The sequence below is a fragment of the Protopterus annectens genome, chromosome 4.part1 (genome assembly GCF_019279795.1).
Source record: "Protopterus annectens isolate FY-2018-M chromosome 4.part1, PAN1.0, whole genome shotgun sequence".
Lineage (NCBI taxonomy): Eukaryota > Metazoa > Chordata > Ceratodontiformes > Protopteridae > Protopterus > Protopterus annectens.
Genome location: NC_056734.1, coordinates 468,687,247 through 468,711,068, shown reverse-complemented (window position 1 = coordinate 468,711,068; position 23,822 = coordinate 468,687,247). Strand labels below are relative to the sequence as shown.

The window sequence follows — 23,822 nt, the reverse complement described above, 5'->3', positions numbered from 1 at the left end:
AATTCAAATAACGATAGATTATAGTGTCAGTGTTACAGGTATTAGTTTTACCATGATATTTCAGAAATAGTGTTTCATTCACAAGGAAAGACCAAAAGCTGTTGTGCCATTAATTCTTAAGAAGTGATGGATATGTGTGAACAGTTACTTGAAGTTACAGCATACATCCATTCCTCTCAACCACATAGTACAAGAATTCTATACAATGTTAAAAGAAAGGGGGGGACAAAGGCCCAAAAATGAGAGACAGATTTTAAATATTGCTCTTATAAACTTAGAAAGTTGTTAGAAAAGCAAGTTTTGCATTGGTGTGCATTTTCTGAAGGATATGAAACCAGAAAGTCAAATGTCTGACATTATACAGTGACTTAAATCTACAATAATTTCAAAGAAAAAACACAAATTATATGAAGAACAGACCAAAATTACAAGGGAAAAAATCTTTCCATTCTGCAAAATTCTGGGTAGATGGGAGATATGCATACATCATATTATTCTGCTGTACATGTCATGTCCCACAATTGTGAACAATTAGCTACTATTGTTCAGTGTTACAAAGTACACCACTGAGGCCTGCCTTGGCTATGGCTACCCATTCTAATCACCTTCCTCTGCATCTCTTCCATGCCCTGCCACTGTTATTATGTAATTTACACCACATCCTAGCAAAGTGTTGTCCAGCTGCACCAGCTGTTTTCACAGGACTGTGTTGTGTAGCAAGGTGTACTTTACATATATTTATTTATTTGCTTTTGTTGACCGGGAAAGTCCACTGGGCTGAAATGAGCCCATTTTTAGTGGAGGCCCGGGGAGAAAAGTTCCATAACAGAATACAAGGTAATAGAAATATATTAAACAAGAGTATCTAAAATATAGCTAAGTTACAAAAAGTGTATAAACAGAAGAGTAATTTGGAACATTGTACAATTTAATGGCTATTAGTTAAGGTGTAAACAGTGATTCACGGTAGGGTATCAATATATAAAGAGTTTATAGATAATACAGATAGCCATAAACATATAGAATAATATAATGCATTTTAAACACATGGACTATTCAGAGTACATTATATAGAATGCATAAACATAGTAGGTAACTACAGTAATTTTCGTATGCCAATTGAGGCAAATTTTGCATAGATAGATTTCCAAGGGTGACATATTAAGACAGGAGAAAGACATGAGTGATGGGTTTGAGGGGATCAATCAGGAAATCAGGTTATTGAGGAGTTGGAGATGGTACATGGTCAGAGCCATTGAGAAGAGAGATATTGCTGTAAAGACTTTTTAAATAAAGGGGCACTATTTATAGTATGGAGATGAGATGGAAGAGCATGCCACAGTGTGGCTACAGTGAAGGAGTAGAGATACTGACCTGCAGGGAGTTTTGGTCTGTTAACTTGGATGAGAGATTGATTTTCAGATCTGAGATGCCGGTTTGGTTGACAGAGAGTTAGAGGTGGGGTGAGGGCTGGGCATTCTAGAGGTTTGTATATAAGTTTGAGTGTTGTAGATAGTTGTATATATATGAGGTGTTGTTTGAGTTCAAGCCAGTTCAAGGATTGTAAAAAATGTCAGTGATGAAAAGAATATTTTGCACAGGTGACAAACTTAGCAATTTTGTTGTAACAGGTGTCCATCTTATTTTTTTAATCAAGACTGGATGTTTACGAGAATGGGGGCACCGTAGAGGAGAGAGGGTAGGAGAAATATATGGGCAAGTGTTTTTCTAGTTGAGTAGTTTAAAAAGTGTTTATGTCTGCAAAGGGTACCAAGTTTTTGGTGTGTTTTTTTCAATATTGTTATGGATGTGTTGGTTGAAAGTTAAGTTATCATCCACAGTAACACCAAGTAACTTGGTATAGGGTATTACCTCTATTAGGTTTTGTTAGAGGAGTAGATGATAAAGTTTGATTTGTTGAGAGTAATTTTTTTGGGTATAAAGATCAGGAGTTTGGTTTGTTGGGGTTAAGGGCAAGGTGGTTATTGGTCATCTGATTTTCCATAATGGAGAAAGCGTTTTGGGTCAAGGTGGAGTTGAGTTTCTGAGGTTCAAGAGAGATAATAGTGGAATCATCTGATATTTTACTACAGATCCATGAGTGATAGCAGAATGAAAGTTGTTAATGAAAAGACTGAATAGAAGGGGTCCCATGATAGATCCTTGGGGAACTCCAGCGGCAGTAGTGAAAGAAGGTGAGAGGGGGATTAGCAATTTGGTAGATTGTTGTCTGTGAGATAGTTTGTAAACCAGTCAAGAGCGGAAATGGACATGCCTAAGTGTGAGAGCTTAGAAAGGAGGAGAGAATGGGAGATGGTGTCAAAGGCTCGAGGAATAGTACAGAGACGAGTTCACCATCAGGAATTATATATTTTGCTGCATATGTCTAAACTATATTGCACTGCTCCACCAGAACTGTCTAAACAGTTAAATCTACCATTCAGAAGTCCAAACACTTTCCACAGTGTTTCTTGTTATAGTATGGGTCATGCTGCATGACATGTCTGACATTCTGTGTGGCTTACAAATGGAGGTCATGATTATCATTCATGGCTCACCTTGTATGAGTGGTTGACTCTGACCTAAACAAACTCTGTGAAGTTCACCAGACTTCCCTTAGAACAGAATGCTTTCTAACACGGCAATGGCTGTTCTGTGTGCACTGCCCTACATGAGGTGAAATAAATGCATTCAGTTTTAATTTTTGCTGTAATGTTGACTTAAATTTGCTTGTGAAAATGCTTTCTTACTACTGAATGACAAACATTAATTTCATTATACTTATAACACTATTTAATGATTTGACCACCACTATTTCTCTACTTGAAGGACACTGGCCTGTCAAATTACAAATAACTGTGATCAATTCTCAGTCTGACTTAATTATTAGCTATGCCTTCTTCTATGTCTCCCAGTCTGTCTACCTATATAAATAGATTGATAGACACATATTGCTATAAATGAATACAAATGAAATTATGCTGACAAAGAAAAAAGCTAAAGATTTATGGCAATAGTGGAGATCCTGCTAATTTCCAATCAAACAATGCAACACAACTGCATTTTCTATTCTTTAGGATGCTAGTAAAACAATACCTCCATTTTTTTTTCCTCACCTGATGTTAGGACTTTGGCAGATGTACTGTTCCACATTGCACCTGAAGTTGTTGTACTTTCTGGTACTTGACTAGATGTCATAGTTGCTGTTTCTGAGGAAATGAAATGCATTACTTTTAGTATTACAGTTATGTATTAATTTATTAACTCATTACATATCTAATTTTTGGCCATCCTTACAGGTTTTTCCTTATTTCAGGCCTGATTCTCCCAGATTTAAGCTTTATCTCATTAATTCACATCGCACAGTCCCTGTAATGACTTGTAAGATACAGCTCCATAATTTATTTTTAACAAAAGCGTTACACATGTTGCAATCATCTAGGAAGTGTTTGGAAAAGACCATTAAACGTGCACTCACAAAAATTAGCTCATATGCTTACAGTATCCATAAGTATTTCAATATTGTTTACTTGGACACATGCTTTTTTATACAATTCTTTGTTATGAAATAATGCAAAAATCTACTCAGGCATATGTGTCCTTATGCAAAAAGTGAATGAGATATTTATCTTAACAAACCAGACTTATTTACAGAATCAGTACTGCTAACCACACTTCAAAGTTTTATTTTCATTCCCAAGATCAAGTGCTGAATCATCAGAATGGACTCTGGACTCCATTCCTATAACAAGTTATAATTAATAAAATATTATTTACATAATGACATTGTTCAACTTCCAGCTGACTAAATTTATTACACTGTGGAATAAGGCCTATTTGCTACTAAAATTCATGTTAAGTGTTACAGGCATTTTTATGCAAAGGAAAGTTTTATAGGAAACATTTTTACTATGACAATGACTTCTCTTTGTGCATATAGGGGTGAAATTAATGTATTCTCTCACCCTTCTCTGTTTTATTAGGAAGAATTGTTAAATGGGGTAAAATATTGTGAGGCAAAATTGAAGTGCAAGGTGTGGTAAGTAAAGCATTCCTGGGTTATAGGGAGTATCAGCTAACTGGAGTTCATTTTTGCACAACAAAAAGTGATAGGTGGTCTGAACTGGAATTAAACTGAATAGATGGTGAGTTATAGCTGTGCTAAGAATTAGTAAGGAGTACATCAAGAGTAGTACATGAAGATGGCAAATTTATGGTGTGAGCAGGGGCGTGAGATGAGAGAATATTCTTTTGTATCCTTTAGTCTGTGATAGCACAATTATGTAAGCAACATGAAAAACACTGTTTTCATCTTGTGTTATTCTGCACATTTCATTTTGTACATAATCAACATATTTTCACAATAAACAGCAAAGAAATCTTAATGTGAACTCATAATTTTTACCTGTTATAACTTCTCCTAACCAACTACAAATAGGTGTCGGTACAGAATTATAAACCCATGACAGGCTGCCACCTGTTAACATTAGCAGTCTCAGTCCTTATATTTGCATGGTATATTCAGTCAAACCATAACCTCAACAAAACTAAGAATAGTGCTGCAAAATATTATGTAAAGTAGTCAGTGTACGAAACAAAAATGCTGTCCTAGAGGTTGCTTGGGCTACATATTCTTAGATAATCCTGTATAATGAATCCTGGTTTAAACAAAATCATCACATCTTGCTTTGGAACTATGTACAACAGAATCGCATGTGATGTAGATTCATCTTACTTTCTTGTCTTCTACTTTGTCACCATTAGGAATCGCTCAGTGTCTCAAAAGTCAGCAATGGCAATTTGTATCATGCAGGTGTAACTCAGTCTCATATAAATAGTTTAAGAATTTGAGTTATACCTACATGAAAAAATGGTTGCCTCAGATGTCTCATAGCCTAGAGGAAAATTTTAAAGATTTCTTAACCATATTATGAACAGATTATAACACAACATTAAACAGACACATTCATTTCCATGATTAAGTAGGATCTAATAGAAAGTAGCACAAATTTATAAAAAAACAGTAAAAAATCCATCATGATTGCAGTTTGTCAAATCATAAATAAATCAATAGTTGACATATTTCCAATTCTGTGAAAGCAGTTACACCCACCTTTTACCAAATTCAGCAGGTGACGACTTATAAAAAGGCATAAGTAGTAAACCATATAAAATATTGTATGATAATTATAAGAATCAATCAGAGGAGCTTATAAAAGATTGGGAAGAGAGACTGGATAAGCAACTCACAAAGAGACAATGGGGGGATATATGTATTATCTCTCAAATATGCAACAAAGTCTAGAAGATTTAGGATCTTTGCCTGGAAGTGTTCACACAGGTATTTATTAGCCTTTATTAGGCTTACTCTCCTCCTGGCTGCTGTGTAGCCCTAGCCCAATGGGTCTGCTTCTATCATTCTTATAAACTTTTATCCTGCTGTAAGACTTGCATATTTACCTGCCTATCCTGCAAATCCCCCCCAACATAAAGTCAAACATCAAAACTACATCCTAAAGGAAGTTGTTGTCCTATATTCAAACTCCCATCCATCCAAAAAAATCAGAGAAACTTATAACCTTCTATCCTGCTGTAAGACTTGTGTATCTACCTGCCTATCCTGCAAGAACCCCTCAACATAAAGTCAAACATCAAAACTACATCCTAAAGGAAGTTGCTGTCCTATACTCAAACTCCCCACCATCGAAAGAATCAGAGAAAGTATGTCTGACCTCTCATCTAAGCTGTGAAGTTGAATTGTAATTGCTATTACATTAAAACTAAGAAATGTTTACAGTTTAGTATTTTGTATTAAATCTCCCACCTGAACCTGGTACCCAACGGCCTTAACCCCCTATCTACCCTACAGGGTATTTGTCTCTCTTTATTTTGGATTGTGCAGCTCTGTGTCTGTTTTCTGCTCCTTCCTAAATTACTTGAATGTAATTGTATCTTGTGTCCACTAGGTGGCTCCCTTCCCTAGGCTCCTATAAGCTTCTAAATATTCCTTACCTTTATCTCTTTTGGATCATTACTAGACCACTCTGTAACACTTTTTTGTCCTGCATTTTATCTGTACTTTGTGTAGTCCCTTTTCCTTTCCTTATATTTCCTTCTACAGTCCTTTATCCCTTGTTACTGAATAAATATACTAGCATCCCCCTCTTACCTCGAACCTCTAATAAGATAGCTGTATTCAGCTGTTCACAGATTGTTTCTCTGAGCTATTCCTCACTTGTTTCTTTTACATTTCTCCCTTACACTTTACTTCCATTTTCTCTGGAACTATCCTCCCCCTGCCTGTCCTCTGCTCTCCTACACCCTGTTGTTTTTTCTAACTATTGTTCTATCCTGCTCCCCTCCCACTCTCTGTTGTCAACTCTTGCCTGTACTATGGAGTTTTTCCCTTGCTAGCACTCTTACTTGGGGTTAGCCCCACCCTAGTCTCCCAGTTTTTCACCTGTCCTATTCCCATTCTTCTTACCTCATATCCTGACCCAAATAGCATAAAGGTGGGTTGTCCAGCGTGTCGCCATCTTTATTAGGCTTACTCTCCTCCTGGCTGCTGTGTACCCCTGGCCCAGTGGGTCTGCTTCTATCATTGTAAGTATCTGTATGAGTGTACTTGATGTTTGTTTCTGTGTAAGATAACTCCTGCAGCATTTCATTTATTGTACTTGCTAAGAGAGCTAACTCTTGCCTATCTGTTTCCTGAGCTGTAAGTGTTGTTTCTGTGGGTTTTTTGATTGCTCAGTGTAAAAGATTATTGCAGTGTTCGGCTTAAATCCATCTAAGAGCATTTCCAACTGGCTATCCCTGCTCTAGCATTTTTTTTTTTTGCTTTTTCACTAGAATTGCCGATATCTGCCAGATAAGTTGGTCGCTCACTGTTTTGTTAACCTACACAATGTTGGGACATATTCAACACTTGAGCATTTTATGTCTTCTGCTTAAACGCTTCTCTACCCTAACAATTACATTGCTACAAACTTGCTATTCTGCAGAGTTTAGCATCAGAATTTCCCATAGTTTGGAACTTTGACCAAGGGTGATTAAGCGTGACCATTTGTTTTTAGATGTATGTTAATTAAATAAGAATAGCGTATCTACAACTTTATACAGTGTGACGTTTCCACTTGGACAATCTCACCTCGCATGTTTTACGGAGCATCTGATATGAACCTCTGTTAAACTGTTAGTTAAACAGGCAGTATATTTCGATCATTGAAAGTTCTGCCTCTCTACTGGAGCCCCCCACATGGCTTGTATGTATGCCATACACTTTACCTCAAACACGCTGTGCTACTAGGAGCGCTATCTAGCTTCAAATTAGCTGTCCATACACGACAGTGATAATTTGCTACAATGTGCCATTATTCATAGACTTTGCTGTCTTCCATTTACCAGTTCTAAAAGTTTAGCATTTCAGAGGGCATAACATTGCTTGGGCACACAGTTTCAGGCTCAATTTGACATCTGATGGGATGCTCGAACTGCCGTAAAATGCTGGCTAGTTCCACATACTTTTTCTTCCATAGCTACCTTACCCCTACAGGCAATAGAGTAGTAGCGTAAATTAACCCTGCTTATCAGGACTGCTATTTAGCTTCAAATCAGCTGTGCATTCACGATAGTGCTTATTGCGTATAGGTGCCATTATTGGTAGTTTCCTCTGCCTATCATTGCTTATTTCTAAGGGTAGCAATACCAGAGGGGCATAAAATTGTGCGTTAGGCACAATTTTAAATTTGAATTACTTTCCGGATGGGTTGTTAAAACTGCTGCAAAACGCAGGCTAGTTCTTCATAATTTTTTCCATAGCTACTTTTACCCTTACAAATAAGAGAGTAGCAGCATAAATTAACACGGCTTAATAAGAGGCTGTACCTTCTTTCCCATTTCCTCCCGGTCTAAGTAATAACTTTCTTGCTTAAAAGTGGACGCTCTCCTTCCACATAGAGAAGCCTGCACCAAACTAAAACCCTTTTCCAATTAAATCTATTGGCCTACCACCACCTGTTTTTACTGGAAAGTATCTGCAATGATTTACTGTGTGTTGAATTTTATTCCATGTATATAGCCAAAAGTAAAGGTTTTTATACGCTGTATAATAGTTGTTTAACTTACCTTGCTTAATCACCACTAGCTCCATGTGGACTGTCATTTTGTTTGACTCATGATCTATTGAAATGTTACTTTTTGATACTGTTAATGCCTGTAGTCTAATCTATACTAGTGTTTGCTAAAAGAAATGTGTTGTGATTTACCCTACATGGTTTGAAATTGAGTAAGAATATAGAATTCACCCTAGTGTTCAGCTTTTATAGAGCTCCAATCTTCTGTGTAATTTGTAGCTTTCTAAGTAGGAGTACTTGTGTATGGTGGTTTTTATTAATGCTTATCTGCCTCTCAAACTAATTGCTTAATGCTTAATGTTATAAATATTTACTGTCCATTTTTTAATCTGCTACGTTCTTCTCCTCTCCCTAACCTACCTAGCTTATAACCTTCTATCCTGCTGTAAGACTTGCATATCTACCTGCCTATCCTGTAAGGACCCCCAACATAAAGTCAAACATCAAAACTACATCCTAAAGGAAGTTGCTGTCCTATACTCAAACTCCCCTCCATCCAAAGAATCAGAGAATTTATGCCTGACCTCTCACCTAAGCTGTGAAGTTGAATTGTAATTGCTATTACATTAAAACTAAGACATTTTTACAGTTTAGTATTTTGTATTAAATCTCCCACCTTGAATGTAATGTTATGTTTTGTCCACTAGGTGGCTCCCTTCCCTAGGCTCCTATAAGCTTCTAAATATTCCTTACCTTTATCTCTTTTGGATCATTACTAGACCACTCTGTAACATTTTTTTGTCTTGCATTTTATCTGTACTTTGTGTAGCCTCTTTTCCTTTCCTTAAACCAGCAAATAAGGTAAGCCAGCAAATAAGGACAATGATATAATCCCACTAGGTTATAACATCCTGAGATCTGACCATCTATCTAAAAAGGGTGGTGGGATAGCAATACTATATAAATCTCAGTTACAGGTTATACCACTAAATATTCAACCTCCCACACCCAGTAATGTTGAAATTCTAATCTCTAAACTACAGATAAATGCTAATAAATCATTATATATAATTTGCTCCTATATCCCTCCAGGCAACAACATTAATACTCTTGAAAATGTCCTCAACTGGCTCTTCACATCCTACCCACAAGAAACCATACTCCTTAGAGACTTTAACATCGACTGGATCGGCTGTAACTCTGTCAAACCAACTACTCACATAAACCTTTATGGCTTCAATCAAACCATCACCTCCACTACCAGAACCCATAAACCAAGCAATAAGCAAGCCCCCTTAGACTGGATACTAGTTAACAGTAATCCCCTCTCTTATAAAACAGGCATACTTCCTGATGATATCAGTGACCATTTTCTTACTTTTATAACTAGACAAAAAACCCTTATACCCAAACAATCTTCAGAACTATCCGTAATAAAAAAAACTTCAACCCAGCTAGCTTCCAAGCCGAACTCAAAGCCTGCAATTGGTCACCCCTTAAATACCTACCTCTTGACAAAGCAGTCTCCTACTTTAATAATAAATTCCTCCAAATCCTAGAACACCATGCCCCCTCACAGACTATTAGAACTAAGAACAAACCTCTGCCTTGGCTCACAAAGGAGACTAGGCAAAAAATGCTTTAAAGAAATAGAATCTGGTCTAATTGGAGAAATACTAAAAACCTGTCTGATCATGAAATCTTTCAACAACTGAGAAATGCTACAAAAAATGAATACTCCTAGATAAAAAAAAACTATTACCATAAACTCCAGCAAGCCCAACATCAAAACCCACAAAAATTCTGGTCAGGTATAAATAGCCTACTCTACCCAGGGCACTCCAAAACTCCAACCCCATCTAATTTGACTCAGAATTCTCCCAGCCAAATTGCCGATTCCTTTAATAAATTTTTTGCTGAAACAGTCATAGGTTCATAGGTTCATAGGTAGGTACTAGGCTATCGGCCCAAGGGCCTGTGTAAGCCTAGCCAGCAAGGTTCCATGGCTTATGCCACCCAAGAAAGTTATTTTCCTGTGCCACTATCGAGCAGAGACACAGAAGTGATCCCCGGGGTGTATTTCCTATTTCCCATCCACTCATCAAGATTTTTTCTTGAAGAGTGCTAATGAAGAACTTTGCTTGACATAGATGGGTAGCTTGTTCCAGAGTATTGGAAGTCTCTGTGACAGGAATCTATCCCTCCAGTGTGTCCTGTTTATTGTTGTGACAAGGTTTAGGTCCCTAGAGCGTGTAGCTTAGAAGGATTGGGATTTCTTTAGGTGTAGCATGTCCAACAGCTCTGGGTTTGACATAGCTTTATATGTCAGGCAGAGATCACCTCAGAGTAGGCAATATGCTATGGAGTAAAGCTGGAGTTTTTTGAGGCGGTCAGTGTAGGGCATTTGTTTGAGGCCAGTAATCCTCTTTGTGAGGTACTTCTGTGGCCTTTCTGGCTGCTGCAGATGTCTTGTGAGGTGCATTCCAAAAGGGGCGTTATACTCTATAATGGGTCTAATGAGTGATGAGTAGAGGGGAACAATGACCTCTTTTTTCCGGGATGAGAACCCTTTTATGATGAGGTGTACCACGTAGAAGGACTTCCTGACTACTGTGGCGATGTGACTATCAAAGGAGAGACTACTGTCCACCTGGGTCCCAAGGTCTCTTATCACGCATTTGGTATAAACTAGATTGCTACCTATGTGGTAGTTCATGGGTACAAAGTTTTTACCAAAGGGGATGACAATGCACTTTTTGGCATTGAGCTTGAGGCCATGGCTCTGACACCAGGCATCTGTCTCAGTGAGGTCCAATCGTTAGCAAATACCTTATCACCTGCCAGCATCTCTAAGACACTCTCAATAACCAATTTACCTCCTGCCCTTCAACTACAGTCTGTTCCAACCTATCTCATCCATACTCTGCTTCACAAACTAAAACCATGTACTCCTTCAGCTGACCTCCTTCCAGCTGAATTTCTGCAAATCGCAGCTGGAGTACTTGCTTACCCTATCTCCAGCTTAATAAACAGAACCATTACAGAAGGCTCTATACCATCTCTTTAGAAGGTCTCACATATTATCCCACTACATAAGGGAGGTAACTCAACTGAACTCTCTAACTTCCGTCGCATAGCTCTACTTTCCCCACTGGCATAAATCATGGAAAGATGCATTCACCGGAAACTACTTGATCATCTCCTCCAAAATAATCTATTAGCTGACTGCCAGCATGGCTTTAGGCCATTTCATAGTACTACAACTGTGCTCCTATCCTTTTCTGACTCAATTAATAAAAATCATAACAACAATTTGCTCTCCTCTGCTCTCTTTCTAGACCTCTCTAAAGCCTTTGCATGGTGAATCATCATTTAATGTTAGATATACTTCACTTTCAATTGACACTCGGGCAGTCAAATTGTTTAAATCCTATCTAGGAAATAGACAACAAGCAGTCCTCTGGGACAATAACCTATCAACACTGCTCCCTATCTCCCTCTCTTTAGCTCCAGATGGATTTTTAAGTCATCTGCAGAAAGGCTGAGCTGTCCTTTCTTCAAGGGTATTATATTTCCACTGCCAGTCTGATTGTCCTCCTGGTTGCTGTTTTCTGATGTGGCTGTAACCAAGGCTGCAATCAGGTTTGCCTTAGTCAGGTTTCCATGCACCAGTCCCCTAGCCTGGCACATCTCCGCCAACTGGCTCCTTGTCAGCTTTCCATACTCCTCTGCTGACACGCTGCCTGCTCACCCTGACTAACTAAGCTAACAAAATAAATAAAACAATTGTGATCTGAACTCTGGGTATTCACTGCATGGCTGATTTAGAGTACAAAACACCTTGAATGCTCACTGTACACAAGCTACAGGAATTCACTCTACACACACCACTACAAGCGAATTAGTATTTGCCAACCAATTAATACGTGGTGTGGATATCTCACCACTGCCAAACAATTAATATGTGATGCCCATGTCCTGGCCCAGCAATCAAGGAGCCGCAATCTTCACTACTAACACCAGTGAGGGGCATATCATATAGGATGAAAGGATAACAAATACACACAGTAAAGTGCAATTTCCCTTAAGAGCACACAGAGATCACAGTCAGTACGGGGCTGGTCACTCCCTTGCTCTCCAGGTCCCCAATAAGACTCCCCACTGGCACAGCTATAGGGTCCAGATCTCAGCCTAGTGGACAAGCTAAAACCTCCAGCACCCTCTCTGCCCAACCAGTGCTTTGTGTCCCTGCCCAAGTAGCTGACACACAGACACACAGACACACACACATACACACACACACACACACACACACACACACACACACACACACACACACACACACACACACTTTTTTAAGAAGAGTTTATATAACCACACAGACACTCCTGGGAAAGGCTGGCACAGGTTCTCCAGCTGTGCCCCTTTAACCCAGACTATACTGTAGAAATCACTGCCACCACCCAGCTAATATTTATCAGCTACTAAAAGGCCCCTAAAAGGGTGTCCAGTTTTTACTGTGCAATATTATTATACAACTGGTAAGTGTGACTAAGGTACAGGATCACTATAAATATTCAATGTACTCTAGAGCTTAAATTATCTCTACACAAAACAGCCACAGTTGAAAGGGTTTAAAAATATTTAATAATAGATAGTCAAAACACAAGACAATACTTTTTACTACATAGTGCTAGTCAAGAGTTCAGAGATCACAGAGAAATACTTAAAATAATTCAGTAGTACAATTCTGACATCACAGAAAAACAGTTCGTCTAATCTTTCTAGTTTCTAGCTATTTCTAAGAGAAAACACAAATCTAAGATAAACGTACATATAGAACACAGGCAGAGTGCTGATGAGTTGTATGGTCAAGACAAAAATGCTTAATGCTCTCTGACTTTCTCTGTTTTTAAAATCACAATCCTGGTTCACATTACATCATTCTTCACACTTCCCTGGGTTCACTTTACATCATTCTTCACATTTCCCTGGGTTCATATTACATCATTCTTCACACTTCCCTGGGTTCCCAGGCTAACAGAAACTACATTTACATTCTTCACCTCTGGGCAGAAACCAGAGCAATAAAGGACATTTATGCATGCAAATTCTGGCCATTAACTCGGGCCTTACAACAATAGCAAGAATTCCTTCATCTAGACCGTCCGGAGATATGTTTACATCAATGGGTCACAACATGCTTTACTTGGTCAGAAGAGTGCACTGCTGTTACATTTTTGCAGTTCTATATGTAACACTACTTTTACCATTTAAGACAACAAGCCTGTGGTTTACATTAACATTTACAGATGACAGAATTATCTCCAAAATTCTATCTGGCTAGGCTGGCAGTCTTCACACTCTTAATGGCCTGAAGGATTATAGACTTACTTCTAACTTATGTCCTTTTACCAAAATATTTGAAATATTTTTATGCAAGCAACTACTTCAGCACATTAACAGCTTTGGCCTGCTATGTGAGGCAAACACCTTTCAGCCTCTTAGCACAAGAAACCGGGACAAATCCTAAAATTGTGGGGAGGAAAGGTCCCAAAATTAGGGACAGATGTTAAATATTGTTCTTATAACACTGGAAATGTATTTTCTTCAGGCCATAACATCTGAAAATGAAATGTGTGTCATTATTTAGTGACTTCAATTATCATTGATTTGTCAGAAAACCACAAATTTTATGAGAAACAGACCAAAAATAAAAGGCACATATCTGGACATTCTGTAAAAATCTGGACATTTGATAAGCAGGTTGCAATGTCTTCAGTACCTTTACTGCCAGGCAATGGCCGCTGATACCATTTATTGCAATGTGAGTGAGGGGCTTATTACTACAGGTCTCTTTATTGACATAAGAAGGGCTTTTGAAACAGTCAACCATACCATTCTTTTCAACAAACTCAAAAGACTCAAGTTTGGAGATGACACTATTTACTGGTTCCTCAGCTCTGTAAAAGGTAGAACCTTCCAAGTCCATAGTAATGGCTCATCCTCTGATGCTGGTAATCATAGTACAGGTGTATCTTAACGTTCTTTGATAGGTCCTGTTTTCTTCTCTTCTCTTTGTTAATGATCTCCCACAAGCATTACCAAATCTCAGATTAATAATGTATGCCTATGATATGCTGCTCCTACAATCCAGTGTAAGCCACTCTGACCTGCAGTCCAAGTTAGTGGACAATTTCACTCAGTTATGCATCTGGTCAACTTCTAACATACTACTAATTAACCCTAATAAATCCAATTTCATGGCCTTTGACTCACCCAATAAATTATCCAATACATCCTATTCTTTAAACAGATATTAATAGGAACATGCAGGATAACAATTTCTATCTAGTGCTATTTCTATTTAAAACTTCTGTAGGTGACAAGAGCCTTCTGTAGACTGGGATCTGCTCCCTGGAATCACCTTTCTACTGACATCAGAAATCTAGAAACCATTAAAAGCTTCACAGATGCTCTTAAAGAGCATTTCTTTGATGAATCTACCTGCAACTGCTACCATGATAATGGTTAGGTAATGTATCATCCCATATCATGAATAATCGACTACATTTAAGAAACCTTTCTTAGTATCTTAATGTGTCATCTTATATATATATATATATATATATATATATATATATATATATATATATATATATAAATATCATATGTGTATATATATTTATGTACTATGCATATGATTGTACTGTATTCATGCATATGTTTGTATATATTTTTTTCTTTTTCTGTCATTGTACTCTGGGTATTTTAATCTTATGCTATCTGCTTTTAATCTTACTATTATGTTCTGAATTTTGCTGTGAACTCATTTTATGTATAATATTGTTGATCAGAATGACAGTGATGTATTTTCTGTTCTTTGAGCTTGGGTCATGGCTGAAAAGGGTCAACAAACCAATTACTTAACCAGTGAAAAAAGTAGTAAATAAATTAATTAATGCTCTGTTACGCATCTGCCAATTTTCTCATTTTCATGTAATTAGGTTAATTTTGGAAGCTTTTATGGCATTCCAAAAACCATGATAGGTTTTGAGGTGTTAAATGGTGCCCCATTTAGGATGTACCTTACAAGGCATCTGCAACAACAGGAAAGACCACAGAAGTACCTCACCAAGGGGATCACTGGCCTCAAACAGATGCCCTATGCAGCTCGACTGAAGAAACTCCAGCTGTACTCGGTTGCATACCGCCTACTCAGAGGTGATCTCTGCCTGACATACAAGGTCATGTCCAACCCAGAATTGATGAAAGTGCTCCATCTAAATAAAAAAAATATCCCCTCAAGCCACATGCTCTAGGGATCTAAACCTCACCACAACAATAAATAGGAAGTACTGGAGTGATAGATTCCTGTCCCAGAGACTTCCCATGCTTTGGAACAAGATTCCAATCTACATTAGGCAGAGCTCCTCGCTAACACTCTTCAAGAGAAACCTTGACAAATGGATGGGACAGTGGTATACTGGGAAGATATACCAGTGGTGTACTGGGAAGGTACACCAACAGCATACTGAGTAGAATTTCCTTGTCATGTTGATGGATTTCTTTCCTAAAAACTGCTCTCACCTATAGCCCTGTATTTTGTTGACTCTGCAAATGGGTTTATTTTTCTTCTTTTCTCTCTCCTGAGTGTTGCTTAAATCACTGAAGTTTATTTATTATTTTTCTCTCTCTGTGTCTCTCCTGGGGATCACTTCAGTGGGTCTGCTGGACATTGGCACAGGGAACTAATCTAAGGGGGCGGCGAAAGCCAACACATTCTGGCTAGGCTTATAAATGCCTTTGGGCAGATAGCCTAGTACATACTACAGACCTATGAACCTATAATGAGAAGTCTGTTGTTGTGGGGTCAGTTTCATGGACTTGTAAAGCTTCTTTGTAGCTTCTGCTGTAGAAAGGGTAAGTTTTTACAATTTACTAGGAGAAAGAGGTCATCTGCATACATAATTATGTTTACAGGAAAAAAGTCAGAAGGCAAGTCATTAATAAAATGTGAGGAGAGACAGAGACCCAAGATGAGACCCTGCATGTACAGTATAAGGAATGTATTCCTTTGTTCTCAATACATGATGCCCTACATTTTCTCTTTGTAAGTCCCTTGCTGAAGTTACTCTTACAGGATTAACTACTGTGACCAGTTACACGGTGTTTGACTAACTGCTGACAAAAATCAACCAAAAATCAACTGTTCACTGTTGCAGAGCTGTGTGCATCCTCACAGTGCACTTTTAGTTAACTTACTCAAAGGTACACCAGTGGTATACTGGGAAGATACAAAAGTGGTATACTGGGAAGGTTCACCAACAGTATACTGAGTAGAATTCCCTTGTCATGTGGATGGATTTCTTTCCTAAAAGCTGCTCTCACATATAGCCCTGTATTTAGTTGACTTTGCAAATGAGTTTACTTTTCTTCTTTTCTCTCCCCTGAGTGTTGCTTAAGTCACTGAATTTATTTCTTATTTCTCTCTGTCTGTCCCTCTCTCGCTCCCTTTTATCCCTGTTGTAAGCCTTAACTCCTGCTACTTCTTTCTCTTTTACATTTTAGAGGAGCATATAGAACAATGCCTCTGTTGTTAAAAGTTCTTAATAGGCAACACCCGGAATGAGAGTCCCGCAGCACTGTGATAACTGACAAATCAGCACCTGAAATTATTGACGACAACTTTTTTCAAGTTGATGCTCTCTAATGTAAGAATTTTGACCTTACAGCAAGGCATTCAACTGAAGCACACAGAAAATGTTTGCAAGTCACTCCTAATCAACAACTAAGCTGTGATTTGCACGCAAAACATTTGCTGCAAATATGACTGGAGTGTACCCCAAAGCAGGGGGTGCTGAGAAGACTCCACTATCCTTCCTTTTCTCTAATAATATGATAAAAAGATTCAATTTTCTACAAGGTTCAGCATAACATAGGTATTATAATAATTATGTGATGCTTACTAAAAACATCTGCAAGTGTAACATTATCTAATCATCTTTGATTTGTCCAATAGTACATTTACTATTAAAACACAGAATTTAATTCTTAAAAAAGAGAAAGATCTAACACCCATGGAGCATGATTTCTAGTTGTAGTATCAATGATCCATTGCAAAACACAGATATCTTACTGCTCCACTAAGGTAAATAGAAGTCCTTATGTAAAATTAGTTCAAACAATATAAACCAGCTTATTTAGTGTGACTAATAATCATCATCTGTAACATCTGTAGGAGTGGACTCATTTTCTAATTTATAATGCCAACTGTCTTTATAAATACTAAGTATGTGGGTAACCAAATAAACTAAGGGATTGAGTTTATCAAAACAGGTATTCATATCTGTCCACTTTTCAAAGAAGTTATCACATCACCAGATTTAATGTACTACAAAAAGAGGCCTGGTGGCAAATTGATGTGCATTTATAAACTATAAATGTGTAATGTCACTGTCTAAACAAAGATGCTGCTAGCATTTTCACCTAAAAATATCTGACATATTTTTGAATAATTCCACTCTACATTGATCAAATATTAACTAGCATACATCATTTTGATTTTTTAATTTCTAACCTTTCTCTGTATTGTTTATACAAGGAGCAACATATAAAGGAATACAAACAAGTGCAATGACCTTTTTCCTTCTACATTGCATTAAAGCTTATCTATCCTGTTAATGTAACTTTATTTCTTGAGGAAAGTGAAAGTAATCTAACAACACCCATTTGCTACCAGTCTTCTTACTGTCAGCACAGTAACACTGATGATGGGACACCTACTTTGGAGGGACCACAATGTGCACAGTGATACAATGAACACTACAGCCTCAGACCGAGAGGTCGTCTGTTTCTCAGTCGGGGTGCCTTATGTGTGCAGCTTGCATGCCTTTCCTGTGTTTGTGTGAGTTTTCTCTTGGTACCCACACTTCCTTCCATTTCCAAAAGGCATGATGTAGGTGGACTGACAGCACTAAGTGTTCTATAGGTGTGTGTGCATTTGTGTGACAGGGAAGAAATACCTGAGAATTGACTTACGTTCCATACTTAACTTGTATACTCTGCCAATAGGAGTGTCTGTTCATAGGGAGGTACAGGAGTTGGATATGACTTGACAGCAGTGGACGAAAGATTATCAGTACAGTTTTACTAAGTGAGCAACATTTCTTATCTGATCTTTGTAGACACATACTACAGAACTGCCTGAAATGATAAATACCCATACAGCATAACCAATGAGCAGCTACCTTTCCCTAAAAGGTATTTGAAGTGTAAGAGGTTTTCCTTAGAAATGGAAAAAGGAGATTCTGCCAATAGGGATGACTGCAATTAGGGGTACTGAGAATAGGCAAGAGGGGGCTAGAATTTACTGGACAAAACTGACAAAGGAACCCAGGTATTGGGAACAAATAATTACAGAGGGAAAGGTAATAGAATGGGAAGAGGCTATGTATATGTTTGGACTGTAGGCTATCTACCTTCCCTATCAAAGATTGATATCAGAGTATAGTCAAAGAGAAAAAAATAGGGGGGTCCTAAGTGAAAGACCAGCACTGGTAGAGTATTTACTAGAATCTAGAAAAGAAGTTGCTGTTAAAAATGGATAATTAGTAGGACATATAAAATAGTTAAGCAATAACCCAAGGATGGGTGTGGGTAATGTTGGATTTACCCACAGTTGGTGTGGTTTGGTCACGAGGGTGAACAAACAAAGGCAACTGTGGGTAAATACAGCATTGCCCACACCCAGCCATGGGTTATTGCTGTTCTACAATGACATTATTTAAGAAAAAAATACTTACTTTTCTTAAATAATGTCATTGTATAATGACTCCATGCTACCCTTCCGCAGGTATCCTGGGGCATTTCTGATGTACTGCGCATGCGTAAGGGTCGTGTTCCCATGCTTATGCAGCACATCAGTGGTGTGCAGAGGTAGCAACAAAGAAAGGAAGATCTCCGTTGCTTTTGTTAAGTTATCTCACTATCTTAAATGAGTTTAACATAGCGAGATTAAAGCAACGGAGATCTTCCTTTCTCCATTGCTACCTCTGGACAAGAAAAAAAAATCAGGGGATATACTAACGGAAAAAGTCCGGCCGACCGGACCTTTTTCTATTAGTATATTCTCAGATTTACAGTGGGCACTCTGGTTGGGCTGGCCAGTCAGCATGCTCGTTTTTGAATGTTTAGGGCCAGTCATTGTATAATACATGATAACTATGGAAATCAATCAGAAAAGGTTAGAAAGGACTGGGAAGAAAGATTAGAAAGCAATTCACAAAGAAATAATGGGAGGGTATATGTACGGCTCCAAATATGCAACAAAGTCTAGAAGATTTAGGATTTTTGCTTGGAAGTGTTTGCATAGATATTTTTATACCCCAAGCAGACTCCAAAGAATTTTTCCTCAGATAGATTTCAAGTGATTGAGGTGTGACTGAGGAAGAAAGAGGTAATTGGGAACATATTTTAGGGAATGTAATGAGTTGGCAGACTTTAAACATTTCTTGCAGACTCATCTTCAGAAATACTGCGTGAGCAAATTGGAGTTACTAAGGAATTTTTTTTTTGAGCTGTGATACAGAATTGGAATTGCCTAGACATAGTAAGGGCTTGATGAATTTAATTTTTGTGTTTGCCAAAAAAGACAGTTACTAGAAGATGGAAATAAAAGTCTAAATCAACCATACTAGAAGTAGTGAATATAGTATCAGAGATAAAAGAAATGAAAGTGTGATCTTTAGAAAAGGGTAGAAGCAAATTACATAGAAAAACTGGGACTTGTGAGAATAATACATGCCGAATAATGTTTTGGAGAAGGAATGAGGTTTAAGCAAAGGCAGGAATCGAATGAGCTATGCAATGTTTGATTGACAATGACTGAATAGATGATTACATGTGATGTATAATGTTTGCAAATGAAAATATGTCATTGTTTATTTTCACTTATATAAATCTATGATTGTCTATGTCAAAACTGATAACTCAAAAAAGATGTTTCCTGTTTAAAAAAAAAAAAGAAAAATGAGTTACCTACCTGTTGGATCTTCCGTGTTTTGTGCACCTAAAAAACAGAAGACATTAATGTAGTATTTCTATAAATATATGCTTAACAAAATTCTGTATCACAGTTTGTATATTTTTTTAAAAAGTACACAAGTAGGTAAGACTGATACTAAAATGAAATAAAACACCTTTTAAAGTGCATTTCACATTGATTTTGTATATATTAAACAGAGACAACTCAGAAAATTACTTCACAAATCTTGAACTTGCTGTCAGATGACTTAGACGAATAATGTTATATGCAAAAATTTCATGTTTTATCTCTGAATCAATAATATGGAATTGAACGACATTACAAAATAAATCATCTTAAAACAAATTCTAATGTCAGGTTTGACTGAATAATGCTGATAAAGTTTAGGCCACATAGAATTTTGGAATTAAACCAATTGCAGTCTATAACTATGAGATGAAATTAGGGGTTACTGAAGCTGTTGACTGAGGAAGTTGATAAGGTAGATTATGGGGGAGTAATAGAATGAGGTCTTCCAAAGCATTACACAGAGTGGTATGATCACTGTAGCATGCTTAACCATTCTTCCTACACTGTTCTACAGAGATGAGATTCACAACAGAAAAATGTGTTTCACTGATTAGGATTCCTGAATAAGTTGAGTGTCTGGTGATGTAGCATACCTGGATTTTGTGCAAATCATTTGAAGTGCTGAAGTGAAACACAGGCACATTAGAAATTATTTTCTGGGCATTGCATACCACCATGCAGTTGAAGTAGTGAAAGATCTTCCTATTTATTTATCTCTGCCCCTCTGGAGAAGAGGGGCTATAATACGAGCACAGACACAATATGTGGTACCCTGGACCTCAGAGATGCATAAAATCTTGCAGAATGCATACATAGTACAGGTTATTTCCTCTGATGTCCTTGGGATCCAGATATGCTTCTCCACATTTTGCAGCATTATGCTGACAAGCTATTTAATTACATGCAAAAGATTGCAATAAACTTAATGTGCCAACAATAGGTCACTGGAAGGTCCCCGAAGCTAGGATGGTCAATGGTGTACATATAAATGTATTACCACAAGAATGGCCATACCAAGCATACTCATTGATTCTGCCCATGGGTGCCACAGTTCAAATATGTCCCATTGTGTATCTGTGCAGGATCAGAAGTGACTGATTTTCTGCAGATTTGTCAGATGTCATGGCTACCAACACATGCTGTTGAACTACTGCTTTGGCTATGCTTAATATGGCCCCTGTCATGTAATCTGACAACTTCAGTGTTCAAACTGGGTGGGGGGGCATTTTATGACTCAGAATCATTCTGTAGTCTTAGCCACCTACATTTGCATACTCCATGTTGTTGATTTTCACTGGGGTTTCTCATTTACATGTCATTATGCATTCATTGGTATGTGATGCATACTGTACAATATCAATAATTGCACCTTGGTGCAACCAATGTCTTTGGATCACACATTACCTGGGCATGGACCCCTGCTCTATTTTGCAGTGCACATTTCACAAGTCTGCATGAGTACCAGCCTAAATACAAATATTAGTTTAGTGTACAGTTTGTTATACAGCAGTAAGTACTATGTGCATGGCTTTTAAACATTGCTAGACTGAGTGTGCATCATCAGACAATCACTGCAGTTGCAAGTAACTCGTACACGTTTTGGTTGAACGGTTATGTTGACCTTTGATATAGTTTGGTTTTGTCCATTATTTCTGAAACAACAAAATGAATAAGAAAATGTGAGGTAGTTTGTTTTTATTTAGTTCTGAAAGATGGGTAGTTGATTTCATTGTAAATTGTTACTGACAGTGACAGGTGATTCCAGTTATTGGGATCACATTCATAAATCCTTTTTGTTTCAGTGTCAACACAAAATGTTTTTTTTCCCCAGGGTCAGCATAATTCCAATGTATAACAGAAGGTCCATGGGTCTGTATTTATGTTTATTCTGTGACTTGGGGGCAATTTTATTTGTTATGTAGTATAAAGGTGAGTATACATAAAAGAGGTAAAGCATAGGCTAGTATGGGTAACCAGATGACCTTCTGTGGTGTAATATAGTGATCTTCATGTTGCAGGACTGGACTAAGGCTACAAACCTGTAGATTTTATTAGCAGTGATTTGTATAAAGTATAAAATCAGGAGTTTGCAGCAATGGCTGGCAGACCTTATTCAAGATGAGGGAGTAGTGCATGGCAACGCTTGCTTTGATTCAGCATGGTCCTTCAATAAAAGAGCTAGATCCAGCCAAAGTCCTAGCTAAGTTTATACTTTTTTTGAGTTTGCTCTTATGTGCATTAGCTGTATTAATAGAACTAGCTGAGGTAGTCTGTTTGCCTGTTCTGAATAATGTATAATGCACAACTGCTTTGCTGGAGTTTATGGGAAGTTTCTTAGAAAGCCAAAGCCATGTTCTAGCAGTACTTGTAAGGAAAGAGGGGCCAGAATGAGGACTAAGATGACATACGCATAAAGAGTAATGACAGAAGCAGAGACAGTTTTAATAATGTCATTCATGAACAGAGAAACTAGAGCTGGTCCTAAGAATAAGCTATGAGGAACTCTAAAAGTTAATGTTCCAATGTCAAAAAGATTGTTTATTTTATTTATTTATTTTACATTTGTTGACCAGGATAGTCCGACTGGATATATGTCCATTTTCAGCGGAGTCCCGGGGAGAAAAGCTCCGACAGGGTTAACAATGACAGATAGTTACAGAGTCATATTGACAATTTACATAATATACAATGAAAAAAAAAATGTTTACAATAGCAGATACAATTGGTTACAGTTCAATGTATTAGAGATGATTTAGTAACTAGTAGAGTAGTACAAGAAATGGCCTAGTCTTTAGCTAATATTTGTTATTCTAGATTGACCTCGAAGGTTAAATTGCTCATAGGACTGTTGTGTTTGGTGAGAGTAGAGTTATTTAAGGAGTTAGTCTGGGTTTGTGCAAGGACAAAGCCAGTGAGATTTATGGTGGATTTTTAGTTCTTTTTTGAATTGAGCTAGTGATGGTAACAACGTGAGGTTATTGGGAAGGGAGTTCCAAACCTTGCCAATGATATTAGCATAGAGTGTATCACCGCCTTGGTTATAGGACTTGGTTGTTTGTACTAGGAGTTTGTTTGATGAGCGAAGTGAAGTTAGATTGGTGTAAGGGGTTAGTATGTTTTTAGAGCAGGGGTTTTCTCAGGATGTTTCAATATTTTAAAGGCTTCTATGAGTTGGTACTCCTGGAGAAGATTTGGAAGTTCTACCCAATCAAGCTTTTTCAGGTTAATACAATGGTGTGTTCTATAGGGTAAGCCAGTAATGAATCTAGCAATGTGATTGTAACTAGATGAGAGTCTGTTAAGGTCAGATTTGTTGAGGTTTGTGAGGACAGGGGAGGCATATAGTAGGGTAGATAGGAGGTGTGAGCTGGCAGTAGCTATTCTAGCAGCTGGAGTTAGGTAGGTTTTTATCCTATATAAGGACCCAAGTTTTTTGTTTACTGTTTTAATAGTTTGGTTGATGTGGACATCAAAACTAAGTTTATTGTCAATATTTATCCCTAATAGTTTAGCACTGGTATCAGGCGAAATAATGGTTCCATTATTGGATTGTATAGTGAATTGTGTGATAGGAGTTTTGTTAGTTGGGTAGAAGAGAAGTAGTTTGGTTTTCTTTGGGTTTAGGATGAGTT

The 23,822-nt window shown here is 37.6% G+C and overlaps 1 long non-coding RNA gene across 1 annotated transcript in view; it reads right to left on the bottom strand.

Annotated features, from left to right (window-relative positions):
• The window catches only part of LOC122801378, a 149,590-nt gene extending 129,445 nt beyond the window's left edge, over positions 1–20,145 (bottom strand). The window contains exons 1-2 of the long non-coding RNA XR_006364698.1: positions 20,119–20,145; positions 3,117–3,209 (exon numbers count right to left, since the gene is read on the bottom strand). This is a non-coding gene — a long non-coding RNA (uncharacterized LOC122801378). The remainder of the gene's footprint in view (positions 1–3,116; positions 3,210–20,118) is intronic.
• Between the last annotated feature and the right edge of the window lie 3,677 nt (positions 20,146–23,822).